A 25,818-nucleotide genomic window follows, 5' to 3' on the forward strand; every position below is an offset into this window, starting at 1 on the left:
ACTTTCTAGAAAACTGGTCAGATTCACTCAGGACACTTGACCAAGATGAGTTATATCAATCTGAGGGCTAACTCAATGAACACATACCCAAATGGTCCTAGAGGTTGATACTGTGAGAAAACACTTGCTCATCACTAAGAGAATTTGTTTCTAAATTTTCAATATTGGAAAAGTTCATGTATTATAATGTCCATTTTCTTGCAAGAATATACACATTGAAAATGAGAGGTCTCAATTTTGACCCAGGTGACAGGCATCACATATCTCATTCCTAGATTGTAAAAAAAAAAGTTAGAAAGTTATTTTAAATTTTTTTTATAATTTCAGGCCAGATCATCTAAGCAGGCTGTTCTAGACAGGTATTGTCAGTGACCAAGCCAGAATTCCCACAATAGAACCGCTGTAACTCTCTCTGCCTTTTCGCAACCATTGGAAATATCCAGCGTTGGGAGCAGAGGTTATGTAAGAATAAAAGAATATTTTGTTCTTGGCATGCTGTGGTTAGTTTGAAAATAAAATGAGATCTCATAAAGCACCTTTGTCTTCCGGAACTCAAAATCACTTTTTACTAAGAACAAATGGTAATACTAATTAAATATCAAGCAATGAATGCTTACTCTGAAGACATCGCTGGAATTCTAATTCATTAGAGCTTTTCTTAAGCCATTTTCTGCCTTGGCAGCCACATTCTGTAATGTTTGAATGCTACCTTTTAAAAAAGCTATGTCTTATAAATTCCATACTTATGTAACAATAGCATAGCAGAATAATTTAAAGGCTTTTTTCCATTTGATAATTGCACTATTGCTCTTGAAAATAATGATTCTCAATTATTCCAGTGTGAGATGCATTCATTTTATTACATTACCTGAATTTGTGTAGATATTACAGGGCTTTATTGCAGCCCCCTGGTAAAGACACAAAATGGTCCTATTTTTCTCAATTATGCTTTTTCATTTGACTTTGCACATATAATGACATTTTACATGTTCTCTTATTCACTGAAATATAAACATCAAGGTGTTGCTCTTAAACATTATATATTTTATATTTGCTTTTGCGACTGCTAGCTTTTCTTTTAGTGTATCAAAGATACAGGCAGGTAATAAATATAAATAGTATTTGATAAGTTATTTATCTACTACTTTAAAATAAATTCACCTGTCACTTCACTAAGTGGCAATCAAGCCAAGCTGATGCTAGTCCCTGCCTCTCATTGCCATTCTAGTGAGAACCCCTTTGTCCACATCAATTCATTGCCCATTCTCTTCCCCTTTGCCCTCTTACTTTGTTCAGTTAGCTGCTCTCTAGGAGCACAAGTAATGAAACTAGAATCTCTAATCACACTCAATACTCTCCATAGATACTTCTTCTGTGATAATAGATATACAAGTATTAGTCATTAACAAAATTTTAACGTTACCACCAATAGCAGGTATGTCTTGATGCGATCACAGTAGAAAGCAGGTAGTGTGGCTCTCCTCCAAACAGAGTGCTAGTTAGGGATATTAATCATCTCCCCACAACAATGTCCTAAGGACTCGGCCATCTGCCTATGGTGCACTGGAAAGTGGTAGAACCTTTGAGAGACAAGCAATAGTGAAAGCATGTCTTTGAGGGGGATATCAGAATCCTGCCCTCTTCCTCCATTCGCGGTCTCTTTGTTTCCCAACAGCCATACAAGCAACAGGATCTTTTACCATATGTTCCTGCCATGATATAATATGCTGCTGCAGACCCAAAGCAACAGAACCAAGCACCAACTGAAAATAGAAACATGTGAAACTTTGGGGAAATGATCTTGCTTCGATGTCATTTCAAGCATGGTGAGCAAAGAATTGAGTAAAATACACACGAGTAATGAGAGAAGCAAAGCTCTGAGGTCCCAAGGATGGTGTCTAGGAAAATTTAAAGTTGATTTATGTGTTGAGGAGAGGGTCAGAATTAAATGCCCCTCCAATAGGAGAGGTGCTTTATGATGGACAAAGTTGAATGAAAGATGATATTACATTCCAATTTTTCAGCTTCACATATCCATTCCCATAATGCAAGTTTTTATGGTATTAATGGTATGTTGTATATAAACATGAGGCCTTCATTAGTGTTTTCTCCTCAAAGTTTACTTAGGGATATCTAAATGCAGTACTACACATGTGTCTTATTTTTTTTCTGAGCAAGTATCCTTGTTGTCAGATAGCCCAAAGGACATCTATCAGTACTTTTTGATGATCATAAGGCAGAGAGTTAGAAGGGACCTTAGGATGGTCCTCAGGCAGGGGCAGACCTGTGGGCTTGTCTTACAGGTGGCTCTGGAAGCAACAAAACCTACTATGTCTCCCTACCTCAAAACTGTAGGCCAAAATGAACCATTTCCTTACTAATTTGATTTTTAATGTATTTTGTCTCAGGGATAGCCAATCACCAACACAGTGAGTAACTTGGGAATCTAGCATGTTCCCATTTTTCTGGTTGTGTGAATGCCCTCCTGTCATCAAGCTGCATGTGAGGGTGGAAGAGAGAATGTGAATGACAGTCGCTTTAACAGTCGACTGCTGGCCAGGATGGTTTCCATTTCATGCTGGCCAGGACTGGCCCTATTTCATCACCTAGTAGTCTGAACGATCTGTGAAGGAAAGTGAAGAAACATCAATGAACATATGACTGGATAATGAACACTTGTACCACATAGGGTAAGTTGTGTTTTTGCTTTTTGAAAAAAATCTGTAAGGCCTTTGTTTCCACTTCAAAATTATTTTTAAAAAAGCATCTCTATGCCTGACACAACATGAATATATCTTGTGTTTTAAAATGGACTATTATATTATGAAAATGTGTATATGTATAGACTTTGAAGATGAAAAGTGATCTTCTTTGGATTAAGGAGAAGAAAACAGGAGAAAGATTTGCTAAACAAAATTTCAACAAAGGTGCCAAGAAAAATTCTATTATAAATTCCTTCATAAAATATTCTTCTTATGACATTACATGTTATAAATTCATTACGTGAAATAATCATTATTTCACTAATTAATTGATATAATTTCATTATCTGGGGAAAATCATAATCTAAGCAGGAAAAATAAGCAAGTCCTTTGAAGGGAGGAAAAAGGGGTGGTCAGACTGGAGGAAATGTAGCCTGTATGGGAGATTATAAGATAGACAAGATAATTTATTTTGTTGTTGATGCTATTTTTCTTCTCAAAATTAGAATGCTAAAGGATAATAACTAAGTAGAGAAAATCCACTAATAACTATGGTATCTATCTGAAAAGACTAATTAGAGTTGTTTTTGTTTTTAGTACCCTGAATTATCTTTTATTTCAAGAATCAATTGTTCATTTAATGAGCTAAGTAGATTCGTGTCCCAGCTGCTTTAATGTGTTTAAGTATTTTAGTATAGTTTCACTGTTGTTTTATATATTTTATATATTTATAAATTATAAATGCGTTATACATTATATTTACACCTCTTTTTCTTCCCTCTATTTTCAAAATCCCTAAATGTATTCTGAGGCTTTCTACTTCTGCCAATCATCTTTTAAATGGCAAGCATGATATAATGATACAGATTCTACTTTGTAAAAGGTACAGGAATAGTTTCTTTCATCTGGAAAATGTAATATAAAATCTGTTTTTTTCATAAGCATAAGAGTAGCATAAAGTTCAGGAAAAATAGCCCATATTTCAATAGCCTCTGTTAACTAAAATAAACATCATCTAAATCCATCTCCATAAAGACTAATGGCAGTGATAGAAGTTTGGTTCAACCTCCTCAGTTTATAGTGGCCTGCAATTGAATCTGATGTGTACATCAATTTTAACTTAATCTAAGAGAATATCCTTGTAATTAAACAACCTTGTCTCAGCCAATCATAGTCAAGCTCTGGCCATCTTAGCCTGAATTAGTTACTGTTTTACTAGTAATAAATAGAGTTATAGTATGAAGGTATAGTCCTTGCTTTGCCAAAACTAAGCTGTGTCACTGTTAGTATAAAATGTAAGCTGAGATGCCTTAGACAGCATAGGCACACAGTAAATGTTTGTTCACATAAACACACACAGGAGTGCTGGTTGACTGGTCTATTTACAGTGGAGGGATCTTTCTAGTGAAGTTTCTCCCCAGAGAATTCTGTTTTTATTTCAATTGAAGAGTGGTTATTAAAGCTAATTGACTATCTGTATTTAACGGAAGCCATCCCCACCTTCCATCAACCCTAATTCCTGAGTGACAATCAATGTTTAGAGGTTTACACCTGTACTCAGGGCTTTAAAAGAAGTCAAAAACAAGATAAAGGCATCTGGTTTGTCACATATGTTCTGTGGCTTTTCTTTAATGAATCCAACTCAGACAAGTCACGAATGAGTACCATAAAAAAATTCACCTCAACAGAAACTTAGGTGAAATATGAGAAGACATATTAGAGTGTTGTACTGGAAGAAGGACTATTCAAGATTATCAATTTTTAAAAAGTAATTTAACACAATTTGTTATTGAAATGAAAGCAAAAATATACGTACTTGGTGTTATATAAATACATGTTCAGTATGGACATATTAGATACATTAATACTTAAAAGAGAGATGGGAAAAGATATTTTAAGGCCAAAACACCAACATGAGACAAAGGAAATTCTTTATAAGAGATTTTGAAGTCATTTTTAAAATACATAATTTTATTACATTTTTAAAATGCAATATCCTAAAAAATCCAAAATTTATGATACTCATTCCTATGAAGTTTGCTGTGCTACAAGAAATTAAAGAAAACATTAAATATTTAGGAACATTCAACATCAAAAGCTTTAAAATCTAACTGTATGTAGTAGCCTCTCAAAATGCTACAATCTGCATATTTTAAAAAGTATTTTCTCTATAAAGAATCTCATCAGCTATACAAAAATCTGTAGAGCTTGATACTGAAGCTAATGCTGAGCTGCTCTTGAATTCACATTCTTAGCAAAACAATTACCTGAGTGCACAGACACATTCCACACCCAATCACCATTTTATTCAACGTCTTCCTACCCCTCCTCTTCATCTTCCTCTTTGAGTCAATTGGCTGCCCAGGACCCTTCTTCCCTGCTTCACTTTTGTCCTTAGCACGGTAGGCAACAATATCCTTCTCATATCTCTCTTTCAGTTTAGCTGCTTTCTGCTCATAGGGCTTGCTTATCTTTAGCTGACTGTTCAGACCACATTTCACCCAAATTCTTTGCAGTATCACCAATGGAGGGGCCCCGGGTGCTCACTCTTGATCTTTGGGTGATTGATGTTCACAGAAAAATAAGGAGGCAGCTGGTGGTCTTTTCGGAGCATTGGGATCTTTTTTCTTCCCTTCTTATCACCTTTGGGAAAAATGTAATTTTTCATCTCCTGGTCGTAGTGACCTTTGTCATTTTCTGCCGTCTTCAAACTTCGACTTTTCCTTAGCAGACCTAGTCTTCCATCTCTCTGAACACTTCGAAGAGGGGATGCTCCTTGTGTTCTTCCCAGCAGGTCTACAGGAAGAAGGCATACAAGGGCATCTTGCCTTGCGTGGGGAGGGGGGTCCCACCGTGCCAAACATCTCTTCAGAATCCCTCCAAGCAGCCAGGTTCCATGGAGACAGAGGCAACCCCGGACTCCAGAGTGAACTTCTTAAATCTTAAAGCATAATATGCATTTAAAATGTAAGAGTAGTCAACAACTTTAATAAGTCAATTATGTTAAAACATGGATATGAGAAAGATGATTTAATAATGGACAAGGAAGTAAATCTGTGCTAATTTCACTTATTTATTAAAATGTCATAAAATTAATTCATTTTTTCTCTCCATTAGGTAAAAAGATCTGGTGAGGGAAGAAATGCATTACTGCTAATTTAAAATTAGATAATTCCATAGACATATTCATTCTAAAACCATATCCATTATCTTAAAAAAAGGCATGTCAAATAGTATAAAAATATGTGAGAGATCCATTCATCTACTGAGGGGCATCTGGATTGGTTCCAGATGTTAGCTATTGTGACTAATGCTGCAATAAAAATAATTGTGCTGGTAACTTTAGTATGGCCTTGTTTGTGATCATTGGGGTAAGTGCCCAGAAGTGGGTTTACTGGTTCATAAGGGAGATTTATAGGCTTTTGAGGAACCTCCATAGTGCTTTCCAAAGTGGTAAAACAAGTTTACACTCCCACCAACAATGCAGTAGGGTTCCTTGTTGGCCACATCCTCTCCAGCATCTATTGTTATTAGAGTTCTTGATTATAGCCATTCTAACTGGAGTGAGGTAGAATCTCAATGTTGCTGTGATTTGCATTTCTTTTATGGCCAGAGAAGTTGAACATTTCTTCATGTATCTATTGGCCATTCTTATTTCCTCTTCAGAGAACATGACTGGATCAAGTAAATGTGGTATGTATATGTACAATGGAATTCTATGCTTCCATCAGAAAGAATGACAAGACTCCATTTGTAAGAAAATGAAAATACTTGGGAAAAATCATATTAAGTGAAGTAAGCCAGACCCAAAGAAAAATACGTCCCTTAGTTTCCCTTATATGCAATAATTATACATCTAGTACACATCTAGAATAATCTTACAGATGAGCATAATAGTTCAATCCCTATGTACATATGACCATATAAGATGATGCTAAGCAAAATGAAATCCAAGACAAGGACGTAAGGGGTTTTTCTTTGATGGTGTTTTGTTTTTGTTTTGTTTCTTTGTATGTTCTTTCCCCTATGGTATATCCTCTGTTGTCACTATATTTAATTTTGGTACCCTGGTATTGTATATACATTTATCTGAATTAGGGAAGGGAAGGGGAACAATAGAATAGTGAGACAAATGACAAGGTGGGGGTGGACCAATGCTACAGTGACATACACAGACAATATGTTGAAAATGATCTGTACAACTTGCAGTGGGGAAATGGTTGGTGGGGAGGGAAAGTAGGAGAAAAATGAGAGAAGGGGTAACAAGTTTGACAAGAAATGTACTTATTACCTTACTTGTGTAACTGTAACCACTCTATACTTCACCTTGACAATAAGAGAAAGTTCAAAAATATGTGGGAGACAGAAATTTTAATTTTTAAAAGAGGATACCTTGATACATAAGGTTTAAACGTGAGATTCAAATACTAATATTTTAAGAAATTGTCCTAAACCTCACTAGCATTTTCTTTCAGGCAATTGACCATATATGACTGTGTGTGTGTGCGTGCATGCACATGCATGTGCATGTATGTGCACAATTGTGTTATTAGTATTTTATAACAATTAATATTGAATTTTAAAAGATATGAGCATAAAATCTATATACAAATATCTACATCTGAGAATATACAACTGGCTACATACAGCTTGTCTAATGTTTGTTTTACACAGAATACCCAACACATTGTTCACGAAGAGATAGTGTCAGTCCAAGTGTTCTTGGTTCCAGATTACATTTTTAGAAGTAATATTTGTCTGTTTTCCTCAAAATTACTATTACTATGTTGATGGATCTTTCCATATACTGTGTCCTCATTTTATTTTTAATAGATCCATTTTAGTAAATCACCTTAATAGAACTTAAGAGTATTTTTGTGTATTTCAATATGTCCATTTCAATAGCTTTTATTTTTCTATATAGTCAAGTTCTAACTGGAGAGGCAGTATTTGGGTCATTCTTGAATATGGCTTCATATTCCTCTGTTTCAAAAACTCCCAGGAGCAGACTCATCTTGTTGCCTTCACCCTCACCTAAATATGTGATGCACCCAGTCTTCAACTGCGAAATGCAGTGGGTACATGCCTCAGCTACCAGACCAGGGTCCTCTAGGACCACAGACAAGCACTGACCCCTCCCAACTTGTCCTACAGGATTCACTCTATGGTGACTTACTGCATCTATTATTCTTTATTTACATATGAGTAAAAGTTTTTACCTATATCAAAGTAATTTCTCACTTCATTTCATTATATGTTATCAAAACAGGGCAATTTAGACTTCAGCTCCTTTTGTAGTCTTGTATTTAATACAACAATATCTAGCAAAAACATCAGCAATAACAACTGAAACAAACCCTGCTGTTAAATTTACAACTTGATTATAGTAAGCTTTTCTCAATGATAAAAATTTTTTAGAGATGTTGATAGATTGTTCCTGGTTGTCAGAGGGAAGGCAAGATAAAGCTAGAACTTAGGGAAGATGAAAGGTATGATGATAGGGAATACTGGTTTGGCCTGAGAGACTTGAATGAATATTCAATATTCACAACAAATATTGATTGGAGGATTCCTATGAAGCAAGCATTGTATAGTTTAGAGAAGTTTCTATACTTACCTGTTAGTTGTACATACATTCTTTTCTCCAGGGTGAGAGAGCAAGAGCTCAATATTTACAGCCTAGTAGGATAAGCACTGTGATAGTATTTGATTGAATGTTGAAGGGAAGAAAATAATCCTGAGAGAAAGGTTCTGAAAGACCTTTGAAAAATCAGCTAACAGTGACTTTGGAACTGGTCTCAAAACGAAAGCAACAGTAAGCTAGTCACAAGGGAGGAGATCATTCAATACAGTGAGAGCATGAATCCAAGAGTGGAGCAATTATTCCTTATTATAAAGAAGAATTAAAGAGTTGAAGATAGTTCCATATGGATGAAGGCAGGGGTACCCTACCTACAGAGAGTGGGAGGGAGAAAGGAGAATGAAACCTGGAAGAACAGAAGCATGATTTCAATAGATTGAGGAAGAATTAGAAACCGTGGACTTGGACCATCCTTTCAGGAAGCTTTGCCAACAAGAAAGCATGTATAATTTTTTCTACTCATTTCCATTTCCATACTAATGAAGCAATGTCATTTTTTTCTGATGGAAGCATAGAATTAAGCAAAGTAAGCCAGACCCAAAGAAACATAGGTTGCATGGTTTCCCTCATTGTTATTAATTAGAATTTGCCCATAAATCTGTAAGTAAACACCATGGAGAGTAAAAGAAAAAAAATTAAAGGTGGATATTCCTAGGAGAGGATCACAAGGGCTCAATAGCTATGTGCATATTATATAAAATGATGCTTAATTAAATGAACTCCAAGAAGTGGAATCAAGAAGGTTTTTTTTATTTTACTTTTTGAAATTCTTTTTTCTTCAGTTTTCTTGCCCTTTGTCACTGTTTCTGATTTCTGTACCTTTTGCCTTGTATGTAAGTATATTAGGTGTGGGGAGGGGAAGGGAAAGCAAAGAATTGGTCAGACAAAGGGTCAACTAGTTCAGCAGTGATAGTTACTAGACGTTATGTTGGAAATGAACTACACAATTTGCAGGAAAAGGGGGAGGGAGGAAAAAGCTGGGAGAAAATGAGGGAGGGGGTGACACTGCTCAAAAAGATGTACTCAACACTTGACTTATATAACTATAACCCCACTGTACCTCACTTTTACAATAAAAATAATTTTTAATTTTATTTTATTGTAAAGATGCTGTACATAGTGGTTATAGTTACATGAGTAAGGTAATGAGAACATTTCTTGTCAAACATTGTTACTCCTTCCTTTGTTTTATTCCTACTATCACTTTCCTCCCTCACATCCCCTACTTTCTCCTGCCCCCAAGAAGTTGTAAAGTTCATTTCCTACATAGTGTCTTGTGAGGATCATTGTTGCAATGGATCATCCTGTGTCCTTGTTACAGCATTTTATTATTCTCCGTCCCCTCCCCAAATTAGATAAATGTATATACAAGATGCAGGACACCAAAATCAAATACAGTGACAACAGTGGATATACAATAAGGGAAGAACATAGCCCATATCTTGGAGTTTATTTCATTTAGCATCATCTTATATGGTCATATGTACATAGCATTTGACCTTTTCTGCTTTTCTGGTAAGATTATCCTAGGTGTATACTAGTTATTGAAAATAAGGGAAAACAGAGGACCTATGTTTCTTTGGGTCTGGCTTACTTCACTTACTTTGATTTTTTCCAAATCTTTCCATTTCCTAACAAATGTAGTAGTGTCAATCTTTCTGATGGAAGCATAGAATTCCATTGCATATATAGACCACATTTTCTTGATCCATTCATCTACTAAGGTACATCTGGGTTGGTTCCATAGCTTAGCTATGGTGAATAAGACTACAATAAACATAGATGTGCTGGTAGCTTTACTATGGCCTTGTTTGTGGTCTATTGGGTAAATGCCCAGGAGATGGATTGCTGGGTCCTATGGGGCTCTATGTATAGTTTTTTTGAGGACCCTCCATAGTGCTTTCCAAAGTGGTTGAACAAGTTTACACTCCCACCAACAGTGTAACAGGCCACATCCCTCCTGCATCTGTTTTTATTAGATTTCTTTATTATAGCCATTCTAACTGGAGTAAGGAGGAATATCAAGGTTATTTTGATTTGCATTTCTTTTATGGCCAGAGAAGCTGAGCATTTCTTCATGTGCCTATTGGCCATTCTTATTTCCTCTTTGAAGAAAACTCTTTTTAAGTTTTTAGCCACTTATTGGGCTTTCTATGATTATCTCAATAGATCCAGAAAAAGCAGTTGAAAAGATCCAACACTCCTTTATGGTGAAGGCACTGGAGAAGATAAGAATCCATGCAACATTGCTCAATATAATAAAGGCTGTGTATGACAAACCTACAGCTAGCATTATACTTAGTGGCCAAAAACTAAAGCCATTTCCTCTAAATTCAGGAACGAGACAAGGACGTCCACTCTCTCCACTTCTTTTCAATTTAGTATTATAACAAAAGCAATAAGGCAAGATGCAAACATAAAGGAGATACAAATAGGGAAAGATGAAGTAAAACTCTCCCTCTTTGCAGATGACATGATCTTATATTTAAAGAACCCCATGGATTTCATTCTCAAGTTACTTGATTAGATCCAAAACTTTGGCAATGTAGCAGGGTATACAATTAATCCTAAAAAATCAATCGTTTTTCTGTATGCCAACAATGAGAAAAGTGTGGCTGAAATTGGGAAAGCAACTCCTTTTGTAATAGCCCTCCCCCCAAAAAAATAAAATACCTAGGAATTAACTAAAGAAGTGAAGGACCTTTATGATGGAAACTTTAAAAACCTAAAAAAAAATGTTATTAAAGCAGAACTAAGGAAGTGGACAAACCTCACATGCTCCTGGATTAGGAGGATTAACATCTTGATAATAGCAATACTGCCAAAGGCTATCTAGAGATTCAGTGCAATACCCATTAATATCCCAACTTTGTTTTTCAATGAAATAGAAGAAGCAATCCAAAAATTCATATTGAACAATAAAAGATGATGAATAGCAAAAACAATCCTTAGTAGTAAGAACAGTGCTAGAGCAATATCAATACCAAACTTCAAACTCTACTACAAAGCCATGATAATCAAAACAGCTTGGTACTGGTACAAGAACAGACCTGGGGACAGAATAGAACTGAAGCCCCAAAAAGGAACCCACAGACCTACTGCCACCTAACCTTTGATAAAGGAGCCAAAAAATAGAATGGAAGAAAGACAGCCTCTTCAGTAAATGGGAAAATCAGTTAATCACTTGTAGAAAACTAAAATTAGATCCTAAAATATCACCCTGCACCAGAATCAACTCCAAATAGATCAAAGACCTCAAAGTAAAAGCAGACACCTGAAAACATTACAGAAAGGAATAGGAGAAACCCTAGGTCTCCTTGGCACAGGCCGAACTTTTCTTAATGAAGACCCCAAAACACAACAAATCAAAGAAAGGTTAGACAAATGGGATTGCATGAAACTGCAGAGCTTCTGCATGGCGAAGGACAGAGCTAGCAAGATCAATAGAAGGCTCACAGATAAGGATTTTTTTAATAGAAAGCATATATAACCTTCCTCAACAGGCAGCTTCTCAGGTGGTTTCCAATGGACTTTAACTCCTGGTCTTAGCATCTTTCCTTTAACATGGTCTGGCTCACTAGAGATTTGTTTTTCCTATGTAAGATATAATACAAGTAGTGAGATATCAACTCTGAGCTTTGGTCATCATAAGATTGCAGCCTGTCATGCTTATTCTCTGTGAACTCCTTCCATTCTTGCTGCAGAGGAAACTGTTGGCCATACTAGGAATGGTGTAATAAAGAGACTGGGGTGCTAGCAATGCCAACCTCCTTCCCATAGGAAGAGAAGGAGCTTAAGATGAGATTTCTCTGAAAACCTCAGATGAGACTTGGTTGTAAACTCCAGTGTAATATAACCTTAAGATTTTAATCAGTATGGAGAAGTCATGGCCAATTCTCAAGATGAGGTGTGATTTAATTGATCTTTCAGTGAACGCCAATGTAAGCAAAATCAGAAAGGACTGGAGGTGGCAGAACAGTGAAGAGACAAAATATAGAGCATGACTTGGTTGAGATGTTGCAGTTGGTAGAAAATATACAAATTAAATTGGTAGGAAATGAATCCCTTTTTCTTCTGGGCTTCCAAAGCACTTGTTTCTGTCTTAATTATAGTATTTATCCAAATTGTATTACACTTTTTTTCTGTTCTTCTGTTTTCCTTCCCTGTAGTTATAGCTCTTTCTGAACACGTGCTCTCTTTTCATACTTGAATTCCCCAGGGCACAATCTGAGTCTGACACAAGCAGACATTCAACAAAATGCTGTCAAATGAATAAATGAATAAGAGACTGTTTGAATATTTAAGACATACAATGTATAGGTCTTCTACCCGAGGACTGAGCAGGAATGGAGGGAAGGAAGATCACCAGAACCGTTAAGAAAGAATCATCACTAGAATATGGTCACTGATTGAAGAAAAAAGACCCCAATATCATGTCAGTATCTAGCCAAAATAATGCATTTGAAAGAGAAGGCATTCATTAATATAACTAGAATCTATAGCTTCCCTACCCAGAAATCTCACCACCCCTTTTCATTTTACCAGCTGATACCCTTTGGGGTCTAGAAGTGAAGTGGAGGATAGTAGTGGTGGAGGATCGGGAAGAACAAGACATGATTATCTCATTTTATAATACAAGAGGAATCACATTATATATACATATATATATATATATATATATATATTAAAATAGATAGTCAATAACAAGCCCAATAATCAAAGATAGAAAAAACAAAATGCTTAAATAAGGATACAGGTTGACCCATTGTAACAAGGATATATACAAAACACTATGTTGAAAACAAACATTACAACTTTGGCGGGGAGGAGGTGTATTTGTGGAGGTGGGAGGGAAGGGATGGTAGGGAAAAAACAAAGAAGGAGGCAACAATGCTTAATAGAAAATATACTCATTATCTTGATCATGTAACTGTAACCCCTCTGTACAACATTTTTACAATAAAAAATGTACAAAAATATTTAAGATGCAGGAAAGTGATGGAACTTACCTAAGCTATGAATGAATTGGCAAAATTTTAAAGGATGCTTCTAATTTTCTTTTTCTTATTCTTTTTTATTCTATTCTGTTTGGTTAGTTGATGTTTTGAGGCACAGTATTGTTATGTATCCCAACCTAATCTTGCACTCACAATTTTCCTGCATCAGCCTTCCAGGTTCTAGGACTACAAATGCATTCCACTTCTCCAATGATGATGCTTCTAACTTTAAAGGTATCTAAGTTTTAACATAAATCCTACTCACCTTGCAAACAACTGTATTTTGTCAAGAACATCTGTTATTTTTAGAATACCTTCAAAGTGTATATGCACAGAACATCCATGTGTGGGTCAATAAGAATTTTGTGATCAATTTATTTCAAGAGAAATAAGACAATCAATTGTCTGAATCTCAAAGCAGAAACAGAGACAAAGAGTATAACTCTAGGCAGAGCGAACGTGTATCAGAACATTCCAAAAGAATATGGTATTGATAAACTTCATAAAAAAATAATACAAACATATTCTGGCACTAATGAAATAGCTCATAATTGAGGATTAAAAACTATTAATATAGTCTTCTAAGAAGATGAAATACAAATGAGTAGATATTTGTTAGAAATTATTTTGTTTATTTTGAAGCATTTCTGGGTTAGATCAAATTACCAAGGTTATAATGATCCCGTGGATAAACTAGTGATTCATGATGGGCTTATGTCCACTCCTATGATTTAGCTCATGAACTGAGTTCTAGTTCCAAGATCTTAGCTCTGCCAAACGTTGGCCTCAATAAACTGAATCTAAATGGAGAAGTTTCTAGCTTTCCTGTGTCATCCAGAAATGCTTCATGGTGAGAAGCCAAGCTAAAGTAAATCCAGATGCTTCTCCATCTTTCTACTTATCCATAGCCTAAGTCACCTGTTGCTACCTACAAATTTATAACCCAGGATAGATGAGGGCTAGGACTTTGCCTTCACATTAGGGTTAGTGTGTAAGAAATGTTGAATGGAAAAGATGACTATCACTCTTGTGTTGAAGCTACTAAGGAAGTATTGCTTTTTTGGACACAGTTTCTTATGATCATCCTGGAAGATAACCTCTGAATGTATCTCTGCATAAACCCAAATCTAATGGCTTTAACTTATGTACAGAACATAGAAATGACTTGAAAAGAATGAGTGTAAGAAATAAGCATGTTTATATCAAGAAGACCTCAAGCACAGAGTCTGTGGCTGAGTGGAATGCCTCTTTTCCATTGTTCCATGCTGTGAACAGCATCAAACTCACTTTCCAGCTACAAAATTAGATAAATACTGTTCCATTTTCTCGTGCCTCCTAAAAGACATAACAGAACATTGTACATCAATGACCAAAAAAGGTTGCCATAAAACTGACTTTGAAATAATTGAATGTGTATCCATGTGTTTTCCTTATACTAATGAATGCAAATGTATACAAGGAGAATGGGTGATGTGTATGAATTCCTTCTAGGTAGATTATTGGGTCGAAAGTAATGGTGAAGTTGGCTCAAGCCTATAATCTTAGCTACTCAAGAGGCTGAGATTCAGAGATTCAGTCTAGGCAGAAAAGTCCAGGAGACTACAACTTCAAAATTGCCAGCAATTTTGAAAAAAAACAAAGCTTGGCTGAATCATGTTTCAAATGGCAGAGTGCCAGCCAAGCAAGTACACCATAAAGAATAAGGCTCTGAGTTCCATCCTGGTATTGGGGTGGGGGGGGAATCTCATGTTTATCATGTATTAAAACATATTCATACTTTAATATTAATGACCATGAACTTCAACAGCCAGTTTATCCATTCCAATTAGGTTTGTTTCAAAAAGTCTGGTTCCCTAATCAGAGAAATGTTCTTTGAGACTGGGCCAACACTTATAGAATGAACAGCCCAAATGGAAAACTTCATGCCAGTGATTGAAATACAGCCTCTCATAAAGAATCATACTGACTTCACGAGTTCAATCAAAGAAGTCATCCCAAGATTTTGCATCTCTTTCTTGGACTATTTGATGAAAGAAAGGTTAAAGTTGGTACATGGTTTTAACTGTGATAGAAGAGAAGTTACTATTTATTTTGCCTGACAAGAAAAATCAATAATGTTTCTCTTTTTTCTTTTTTTCTTTCTCTCTCTCTCTCTCTCTCTCTTTCTCTCTCTCACTGGCTTAAGAAATAAAGTCCATATATAAAAACTTTCCTGTGATTTATGGGCTGGTTTATGACATTAGGAAAGTAATTTGGTCTGCTCTGATCCAAGTGGCAAATGAGAACTCAGGCCTTAAGAAAGGACTTCTCTCTGGTATCTTTAAATCCCATTTTCTTATGACCTTTATCTACAGTTGCAAGGAAACTGTTTTTATTGGGGTAGTAAGTTTTCTGAATTCCAGGTGAGAGACAAGAAGTGTAGAATGATGTGTATACATGAATGCTCACTGCCCCTGGCTGTTATTTTTACATCAAAAGAGAAAAAGAGAAAAATAAGCTTCAAGGCCTGCAATTTTTTTAGGTTAGAATATGGGGCATTAAAGAAGATTTAAGGAAGTAGAAAAACCTAACATGCTCCTGGATTGGAGGATTAACATAGTGAACATGGCAATACTATCAAAGCAATCTACAAATTCAATACAATATTAATCAATATCCCAACAACATTCTTTAATGAAATAGAAAGAACAATCCAAAAATTCATATGGAATAATAGAAGACTCTGAATAGCAAACCAATTTTTAGCAGGAAGAACAGTGCTAGAGGAATATCAATACCAAACTTCAAACTCTATTATAAAGCTGAAGGTATAAAAACATCTTGGTACTGGCATATGAACAGGCCTGAGTATCAATGAAATAGAATAAAAGACCCAGAAATGATAACCTATGGCCACCTAATCTTTGATAAGAGAGTCAAAATCATCAGATAGAAGAAAGACAGGAAGGGATAGAGGAAACGCTAGGGCTCCTTGGCACAGGTTGCAAGTCCCTAAATAAAAATCCAGAAACACAACAAATCAAAGAATTGCTGGACAAATGGGATCTCATTAAACTGCAGAGTTTCTGCATGTCAAAGGACATAGCTAGCAAGATAAATAGAAAGCCCACAGACTGGGAGAAGATCTTAACAAGCTATACAACAGACAAGGGCTTCATATCTGAAATATACTTAAAGCTATAAAAACTAAATCCCCCAAAACCAAATCTTCAAAGAAACAACCACCCTATTAATAAATGGGCTAAAGAATTAAAGGAGAGGAAATAACAATATCCAATAGGCACATGAAGAGATGTTCAACATCTCTGGCCCTAAAAGAAAAAACAACATTGAGATTCTACCTCACCCCAGGTAGAATGGCAATTTTCAAGAAAACAAATAATAACAGTGCTGGTAGGAATGTGGCCAAGAGGGAACACTACTACAGTATTGGTAGGAATATAAACTGATTCAACCACTCTGGAAAGTACTATGGAGGTTCTTCAAAAGACTAAATATAGAGCTCCCCTATGACCCAGCAAACCCACCACTCCTGGGCATTTACCAAATAGACCACAAATAAGGCCACACTAAAGCTATGAGCACAACTATGTTCATTGCAGCATTATTTTCTGTATCTGAGATATGAAATCAACCCAGATGGCCCTACATAAAAGAATGGATCAAGAAAATGTGGTATATATACAAAATGGAATTCTATGCTTACATCAGAAAAAATAACATCTCTCCATTTGTAAGGAAATGGAAAGACTTGGAAAAAATCATAATAAGTGAAACAAGCCAGACCCAAAGAAACATAGGCTCCACGGTCATCCTCATTTGTAATAATTAGTATATGTCTAGGATAGTTCTAGCAGAGGCTCACAATAGCCCAATAGCTATGTATATATAAACATATAAAATGAAGCTAATTGCAGTGAACTCCATGATACAGAAACAAGAAGGTTTTTTTTGTGGTTGTCATTTTCCTTTTTTCCTTAGTGTACTGTTTGGAGTTATTTATTTTATGTTTTGTGTTTCTTCCTCTGATTTATTCCCCATGGTCACTGTTTCTGATTTTGGTACCATTTGTCTTGTATAGAAGTCTATATGATTTGGTGACAGAAGGAGAATCACAGAAACAATGAGACAAAGGATGAACCAGTGTAACAGTGACAGTCACTAGATACTATGTTGGAAATGAACTTTACAACTGGCTGGGAGGGGGGAGGGGGAGTTGTGGAGGAGGGAAAGTGGGAGAAAATGAGGGAGGGGTAACAGTGTTTGAAAAGAAATGTACTCATTAACTTAATGTGTAACTGTAACCCTTTTATACATCACTTTTACAATAAAAACAAACAAACAATATAAAAGAATATGGGGCATGAAGGACAGAATTCTCTAATTTCTGGTCTTCTAAGATATTTAAAGCTCCTTCTTGAAGCTACGTTAGTACCTATGTTAGTACCTCTTCCAACTAAGATATTACAAGGAACAATAAAAAATTCTTTGTTTTAATATAAGTGCTAGTCTTGGACCAAGAAAAATGAAATGTCAGCCGATGAGTGAAAGCAAATCTCAATCTCGGACAAAAAGATTTTGCTTTATTTTTTTAGTTTTTGCTGGTACTAAGGTTTGAATTCAGAGCTTCAAGCCTGCTGGGCTTGCTTTCTCAGCTAGCAACTGCTTGAGCCATGCCTCCAGCATGGTTTTTTCTGGGTATTCTGGAAATAGCATCTTCAGATTTTTCTGGCTTGCCTATTCACAAACCATGATCCTCAAATCTCAGTCTCCTGAGTAGCTAGGATTACAGGTGTAGACCACCAGCACTTGCCTTAAAAATAGTTTTTATTTTGTTTATCCAAACTGGAAAAAATTTTTCAATAAGCTAACTGGCTGGAAATTACACACATCAATGGAAGTAAGAACCACACAAAGCCAAGTTAAGAGAACACACCTTCTAGTACTAGATGTGAGTCTGTTTTTGTTATAGACTCTCAGTGGCCGAATGGGTGGGTTTTGTCTTCTTTTGGATTTGTGACTTATTCTGTTTTTATGCTATACATCATAGAGAACTGTCCTTGTCTCTACTTCTGTAGGTCAAGTTTCTGCCGAACTGAAAATTTCCTCACCCTGTACTGTGTCTGGGAGCATAAGTGCCAAAAAAGTCTTCGTTTGATTGGTTTTTGTTTTTGTTTTCCAATACTGCAGTTTGAACTCAGGCTTTGTACTTTCTAGGTAGATGGTCTATCACTTGACTCAAGACTTTAGCCATTTTTGTTTTGGTTATTTTTTGAAATAGGGTCTCAATGTTTTGCTTTGACAGGCCTCAGATCATGTTTCTTCTACTTATATCTTTTGTGTCATTTGGATTATGGACATGCCTCCCTAAATTTAGATTATTTGTTGAGATACAGCCTAATTGTTGCCCACCTGGCCTTGCACCAAGAAGCAGCCTCTTATGCTCTGCCTACTGAGTAGTTTGAGTTCTTGTTTGATCTTCAGTTCCCCTTAACTTACAGGTATTATTTTTCTCTTGGAGCAATCATGGTAGTACTTCACATTTGCTTTTTTTCTTTTTAAATGATCCTTAAGTAGCTGTACAAAAATGATTTCAGTTCAACATGTCAGTTTGTGACTACAAAAAAAATGCATCTCAATCAATGTCACCCCTTTCATTGTTCTCCCTCATCTCTCCCAAACTCAGTCTACCTCCTTATCTGATTACATTTTTATTTTTTTGCTAGTCCTGAGGTTTGAACTCAGGGCTTTGACACTGTCCCTGAGCTTTTGTGTTCAATACTAGCTCTCTAGCACTTGAACTATAACTCCACTTCCAGATTTTGGGTGGTTGATTGAAGATAAGAGTCTCATGCATTTTCTTGCTTAGGCTGGCTTTGAACTATGATCTGAACTCTCCTGAGTCACTAGGGTTAAAGATGTGAGTCTCTACTGCCTATTCTGATTCTATTGAATACTATGGCATGGAAAAGATAAGGAAAAGAAGAACATGTAATTTTTGAATCTAAGAATTCCTAAAGGATTATATGACCTTGAATTATTATTATTTAAACAAAGCTTCTCCATAACAACAAATACATAATCAATCACAAAACATACACACATGAAAAGCCAGATACCACTGGCTTGACTGGGTATGATTTTTCATTTTATCAGTAAGAATAAGCTGTCCAAGCAACATGCTTAGTTTATTACACATCCAAACCATTTTTCAAGCTTTTGTGTCATTATCAATGTGTCAAACACAATCTGCTGCATTGTCAAGATTACATAAGAGAAACATAATTCTGTCTCTAATACCTGAACTGGTAATTTATACCACATGGTTTCTTTGAAAATATCCCTGAAGTTTGATTAAAATACAGAATCACATTTGCAGGCCTGAATACAGAGTAACCTGCAGAAATTAAGAAAAGAAAAACATATATCCTTACAATGCTGCTCTCCATTTTATGGAGACTGAGCAGATATAGGAGGGAGTTAATGGGAAAGTGCAACAGAATCACTGAAGTCTTCATGGCATGACAGATTGCACTAAAAAATAAAGAATTCCATTGTGTGTGGCAGGGGGAGGAAAATGTAAGGATCTTCCTTCACAAGGCATTTACTTCTCTTTTTTTGTGAATAGTGTCAGTAACAAAGGCAGGGTTTCTCAACAGACATCCATGAGCAATCTACATCAGAATAACCAATTAAATATCTACAAAGTAGATTTTTGTTCTATGCCCTAACTTCAGAGCACAGGAAGTCATTTCCCCTATAGGTAGAACCTCCAATGTGTATGCAAAACAAATTTCTCCTGTAATATGAGCGCACATAAATGCTTGACCTAAGTAATAATGGCAATTGAATTTTTCTCCTTTCTAACTTCAGTAAGAAACCCTTATTACTTACCAGGACCACTACCTGTCCTCCCTCCTGACATCTCCAAGTGTATATTTATTTCCCCATCCTACCCTGATAGCAGCCACAGCCTCTTAGGAGGTGAGTCATCTCTTTGATTTCACTTCCTAAGGACTCCTCATGACTTCTCTTCCCATTCAAAACGGAATCCAAAGAGAATTCCACAGTCTTAAAGACCCTGCTTTCAGTAGACTGCCCACTTCTTTACCACAACCTCCCTCCCTCTGTCATAGGAGCCCGTGTCCATTTTTCCTTTAGAGAGAAAAGACATTCCTCCTTACAGTTCTTCACACTTACTATTCCCTCTTTCTAGGAAAACTCTTCCCTGAGTTATGCTGAAGTTTCACTCTCCCAAAGAAATACTCACTCAAATAAATATTCCATATTCAGAGCAGCCTCTATGGAAAGCAGCCTCCAAGATGGTATCTTCAGTGTCCCACCTCTTAGTTTTCCCAGTCCTTTGGCATAATTTACACCTGACCAATAGAAGAAGACATGAAGGATGTCACTTGCACGATTAGGTTTTTATAAAATATTACTTCCGTCTTGCTGGAAGACTTTCCCTCTCATTGGCCCTGATAAGAGAAGCTGCCTTGTTGGAGAGGCCCATTTAGCAAGAAACAGAAGACACCTCTGGCCAGTAGTGACTATGGCTTGAAGCCTTTAGTCTAACGGCTACCAGGGGTCAACAGCAACATTAGGAAACGTAGAAGTGGATTTTCCTCCAGATGAGCCTTCTGATGAGAGCTCTGCCCTAATTAAGCCCTTAATTATATCATCAGTGATTCTGAAGCTAAGCCATGCTCAGATTTTTGATTCACAGGAACTCTGAGAAAATTAACGGGTAACTAAAATTTGGGGTGAAGTAGATATCAATATCTGTATCAGGTTCTGCTGAACCTGTATCTCCTTTCCTCCCTCATTCCACATGCCATTTCCTTCTTATTCAGGAGCCAGGGGAAGTATCCCCTTCTCCAATAAACTGGAAGGATGAAGAAACCTAAAAGAAGTAACTGTTAGGATCTCATGGTCAAGGGACAATCATAGAGCCCCATTCTGTACTCTTCGATCTACCTTTCACCAGATCATCCTAGCACCACCTGAACTTACCAGTTAGCAAGTTTTACAATGGCAGTAACAATGCTTACTATGTGCAAAATCATTTTCAGAGAACTCCCAAGGTCATAGATGTGAATTTCTGCAGAAAACACTGAGTTTAGCATAAAAAAAGAACCATACTCATGAATCAGAGTTACATCAGGCAGATTCTGGAAATTCCCTTAAACTTTGATCATGCTACTTATAAATAACAGGCAATAATGGCCTTTTGAAAGAGCAGATTCATATTTTAAATGTCACTAAGCCAGGACATTGCTTCTTCCCCTCCCTTTTAATGCACACTTCAATAATAGGGTGGCACTTTTAGGGGACTTTGTCTCTAGATAAGAGCAGTGGAGCAATGCACAAATTCTATTATGCCAACAAATTGGTCCTGCTTGACTGAGAAGAGTTAAATTAATATTTATTTGAAATATAAAATTATTATTTGGGGATAAACTCTGCTCTCTATATGAATTGCCCTTAAATCATATTATACAGAAGGATTCTTTATATTTTATCATTATACTCTTGTCCCTACAGAGCCTAGGCAGATTATAAACCCTTTTCAAATCATTTTCTTTGTTACTGTTTTTCCCAGAGAAACTATACTGAATGGGCTACCTTCTATATGCCATGCTCCATGCTAATAGCTTTCCATGCTATTCTACCAGCCTGGATAGAGAAGTATGATTATCTATAACCAGCACAAGGTTACAGAGCAGGTAGGAACTATGTTGAGCAGTTCTTAAGCCCAAGTCACATGATTCCAAAGCCTATATAATCTTTATGCTCTTTGATTCTCCTAAACCTGGTTACTTATATTGGGCTGCACAATTTGAAGGTTGTCTTCAGTATTGGAGCAGAACTAAGACTGTCTTTTATAATATTTTGCTTCTATCCTACCTGTAAATTCCTTACAGTGTTTTGGGTAAATAGCTATGACTTTCCACATTACCAAAACTTGTTTTTAAAGATTTCTATTTGAAAAGTTTATTTTATGTAAAATGCTTTCTTGTGGGGCTGGAAAGGTGGCTCAGTGGTAGAGCGCTTGCCTTGCATACATGAGGCCCTGGGTTCGATTCTTCAGCACCACATAAGCAAAAAGGAAAAGGCTGGAAGTGGTGCTGTGGCTCAAGTGGTAGAGCGCTAGCCTTGAGCTGAAGAGCTGAGGGACAGCGCCCAGGCCCAGAGTTCAGGCCCCATGACTGGCTCCCCCCAAAAATGCTTTCTTGTCTCCTACATATTTAAAATCTCTAAGTTTCATGGACCTCCATGCAAGCTCTTAGAATTGCTTTTTTTCCCCATCTCATTCAATGTTTTCTGCAAGTCCATATTCACTGCACTTTTCTTGAGCCACCATTACAGATCACCCATATGCCTGTCATGCTAGTATTCTTCATCTCTTTTTTCTCTTTTCTTTTTTGTATGTTTGTATGTGGTGGGAGGTGAGGGTTTGCCTGGGGATTCAACTCAGGACCTGGGTGCTGTCCCTGAGCTGTATTGCTTAAGGCTAGTGGTCTATCACCTGAGCCACAGCTCTACTTCTGGTTTTTTGCTGGCTAATTGGCAATGATAATCTCACAGAATTCCCTACCAAAAGCTGTCTTTGAACTGCAATTCTCAAATCTCAGACACCTGGATAGCTAGAATTACAGGCATGAGCCACCAGCCCTCTCCTTTTCACTGATTTATCACCTCTAGAAAATAGGAAGCCTTCACAAGGATTGCTATCTCCTGTGGGAGGAGAGCTAGTTTCATAGTATTTAGTCCATCATGCAAGGAGGGTTTATATCACAGTGGCCAGGAAGAGAGAAGAAAGAGAAGAGGAGAGAGGGCAGGGAAAAGAAGGGAGAGGGAGAGAGGAAAAAAATGTCTGTCTTTCTGCAACTGCACAACATCTTAATTCTCTGTCTACTTATTTATGAAATGAGGATAAGCATGGTGTTGTGGAAAATACACCACTAAGAAGCAAGCAGCACTTGGAGAGTGGCAGAACTCAGATTTATTGTGCCAGCATGCCCAGAGCAGTTTCTGCTCCTAAGTCTGAGCCCCTATCAACAGGAGTACAAGCCTTTTATAGAGCACAGTTGTATCTCAATGGTTAGTTTCTTAAAAATTGCTTGCAGTCTTTTCCTTACCAGATTTAACTAGTTCTGATGAGGGATGGTTTTCCTTATCAAAGGCACAAGATACAGATGAACTCAGATAGTTTTGTCACAATAACTAGCACAAAGTAGGCCCTGGATCACTATTAACTACTTTTTCAAAAAGAATGAAAAAGAAGAAAAGAGGGGGATCAAGAAAACCTTGTCTCTGCACAGATATGAGTGGCCCCATGGGATGGGGAGGCTTCTAGAAATAGAAACTTCCAGTCCCTCATCAGAGGCTGGAAGAGAAGCCTAAGGTTATTAATACTAATAAATTACCAATGCTAGGTTAATGCTAATATCAATACTGATAGTAATTTATTTGTATCCTTATGAGACTTATAGATATTTGAGTTACTTGAACACAGTATGAAAAGTTCATTTTCTATGTTTAAAGCAGCCAGCCAGGCACTGGTGACTCACACCTATAATCCTAGCAACTCAGAAGGCTGAAATCTGTGGATCATGGTTCGAAGATAACCCAGGCAGAAAAGTCAATGATACTCATCCCCAATAAACTACCACATATCCAGAAGTAGAGCTATGGCTCAAGAGGTAGAGTGCTAGCCTTGAGCAAAAGAAGCTCAGAGACTGAGCCCTGACCCTAAGTTCAAATCCCAGGACTGGCAAAGAAAAACAAAAAAAAAAAAAGAAAACAAACAAAGAAAAAATCCTAATGGTTAGAATTCAAAAAAAAAAAAAGAAAACAAACAAAGAAAAAATCCTAATGGTTAGAATTCAATATGATTGATTTTAAGCAGCTCACATATTCTGTTGGATACATTCATATAACTTATAATTAGTATAGATTTTATGATGTTTCCCTGGCCATTGCGATGTACCTAAAAATCTGTTGTTTCCTTAAGTGACTCTTTCTGGTGGCAATTTTCAGAACATTGTAAAACTATTCCACTGCACTCCAATTCAGGGAATTTATGATTCTGACTCAGAAGAGTCTCACCTTCCAAGTACCCTTGGTGTTGACATGGAAGTCATTTTCACTTTCAGCATCCAACTGGCTATATCTGCAGGAAAATAAATAGAAAACCTGAAAATTTCTCATGGGGACAAATCTTAGTTTTCAACTCTCTATTTCCAATCATCTCAATAGATGTTAGTTCTGTTTGATCTGTTTGAGGTGAAGTGTCTCCTTAAGCCATATGTTCAACAGCTGGGTTCCAGCAGAAGGCGATACTAATAGTGCTGGAACTTTGAGGAGGTAGAGCTTAGAGTTAGGAAGTCAGGTCATGAGGGTGTGGTCTTTAAGGGACTATTGAGACTCTGGCTTCTATCTCTTTCGTTTTTTTTCTGTTTCTTGCTGCCATGAGGTGACCCGTGTGGTTCTACCACCCTGCTCCCTCCCTCCCCTTCATATTCTGCTTCACTGTAAGCCCCCAAACCATAGCGGCAACTGAGCATGGATTAAAACCTCTCAGAGCACAAAACCTTTCCTCCTTTTAAGTGTTTATTGCAAATATTTTATCATAACAAAGACAAAGTAGTAACTAACAAAGGTTCTCTTTTTATTTCCATAAAGTTTGTTACACTTGATGCCTCCTTTGGATTTTCAGGTCTAAGTGAAGAATGACAAATAGGGTGAGATTAGAGGGCAAATGTAGTATTTTGTTATAGTTGTCAACAAAGAAAAAGTTTCTGTGATTATTTGTGCCCCCCATACACACACATATACACAAATTCAGAGGAAAACAATGCAGAGTGTAAATAAATAAAAGACCTAAATTAGGAAGAGAGGAGTCAGGTATTACATACCTGCTAGTCATGTCCTATCTTAACACGGGACCAAGCCCTGGAAGAGCCTCTTCCTTCTAATCAAGCTGAGTGATGTAATGCAAACAAAGGAAATAATAGTCTAGTTTTGAATTTTTCTAAGGAAAAATTCACTAAAATAACATCCATCTTATTACCCACCAAGATCTCCACACATAGGTGATTTTTAGCCATGTTCTAAAATATTGCAAGGTTTGAGTCTCTTGTTCTGCAGCTAATCCAAAATGGTACCCTGTGGTTAACTGTATTATAAACTAGCCAGAACACCAAACTCTACATCAAACATGATGAAAATGTGATTGATAAAAACAAGCGTACCAGAAGTCATTAGCAGGACAGTATGACAGAGGATTGTTGAAAATCATTAGATTGAGGATACCAAAAAATCCTTTCAGGCTTCAAATTTTCTATGACAGGACCATGGCTTTAAGATTTTTTAATATTCCTCTAGTCATGACTTCATGTGGAAATTACCTTTATGAAATAGAATTTTTCTATAGTCATGCTCCAGTCTCCCGCCTCACACAAAATTATCTCAC

General features: G+C 36.6%; 1 pseudogene; it reads right to left on the reverse strand.

The window, feature by feature from the left end:
* Positions 1-1,625: 1,625 nt before the first annotated feature.
* LOC105997137 lies at positions 1,626-25,272 on the reverse strand (annotated as a pseudogene).
* Positions 25,273-25,818: the final 546 nt, after the last annotated feature.

Source organism: Dipodomys ordii, unplaced genomic scaffold (genome assembly GCF_000151885.1).
Source record: "Dipodomys ordii isolate 6190 unplaced genomic scaffold, Dord_2.0 Scaffold140, whole genome shotgun sequence".
NCBI classification, from domain to species: domain Eukaryota; kingdom Metazoa; phylum Chordata; class Mammalia; order Rodentia; family Heteromyidae; genus Dipodomys; species Dipodomys ordii.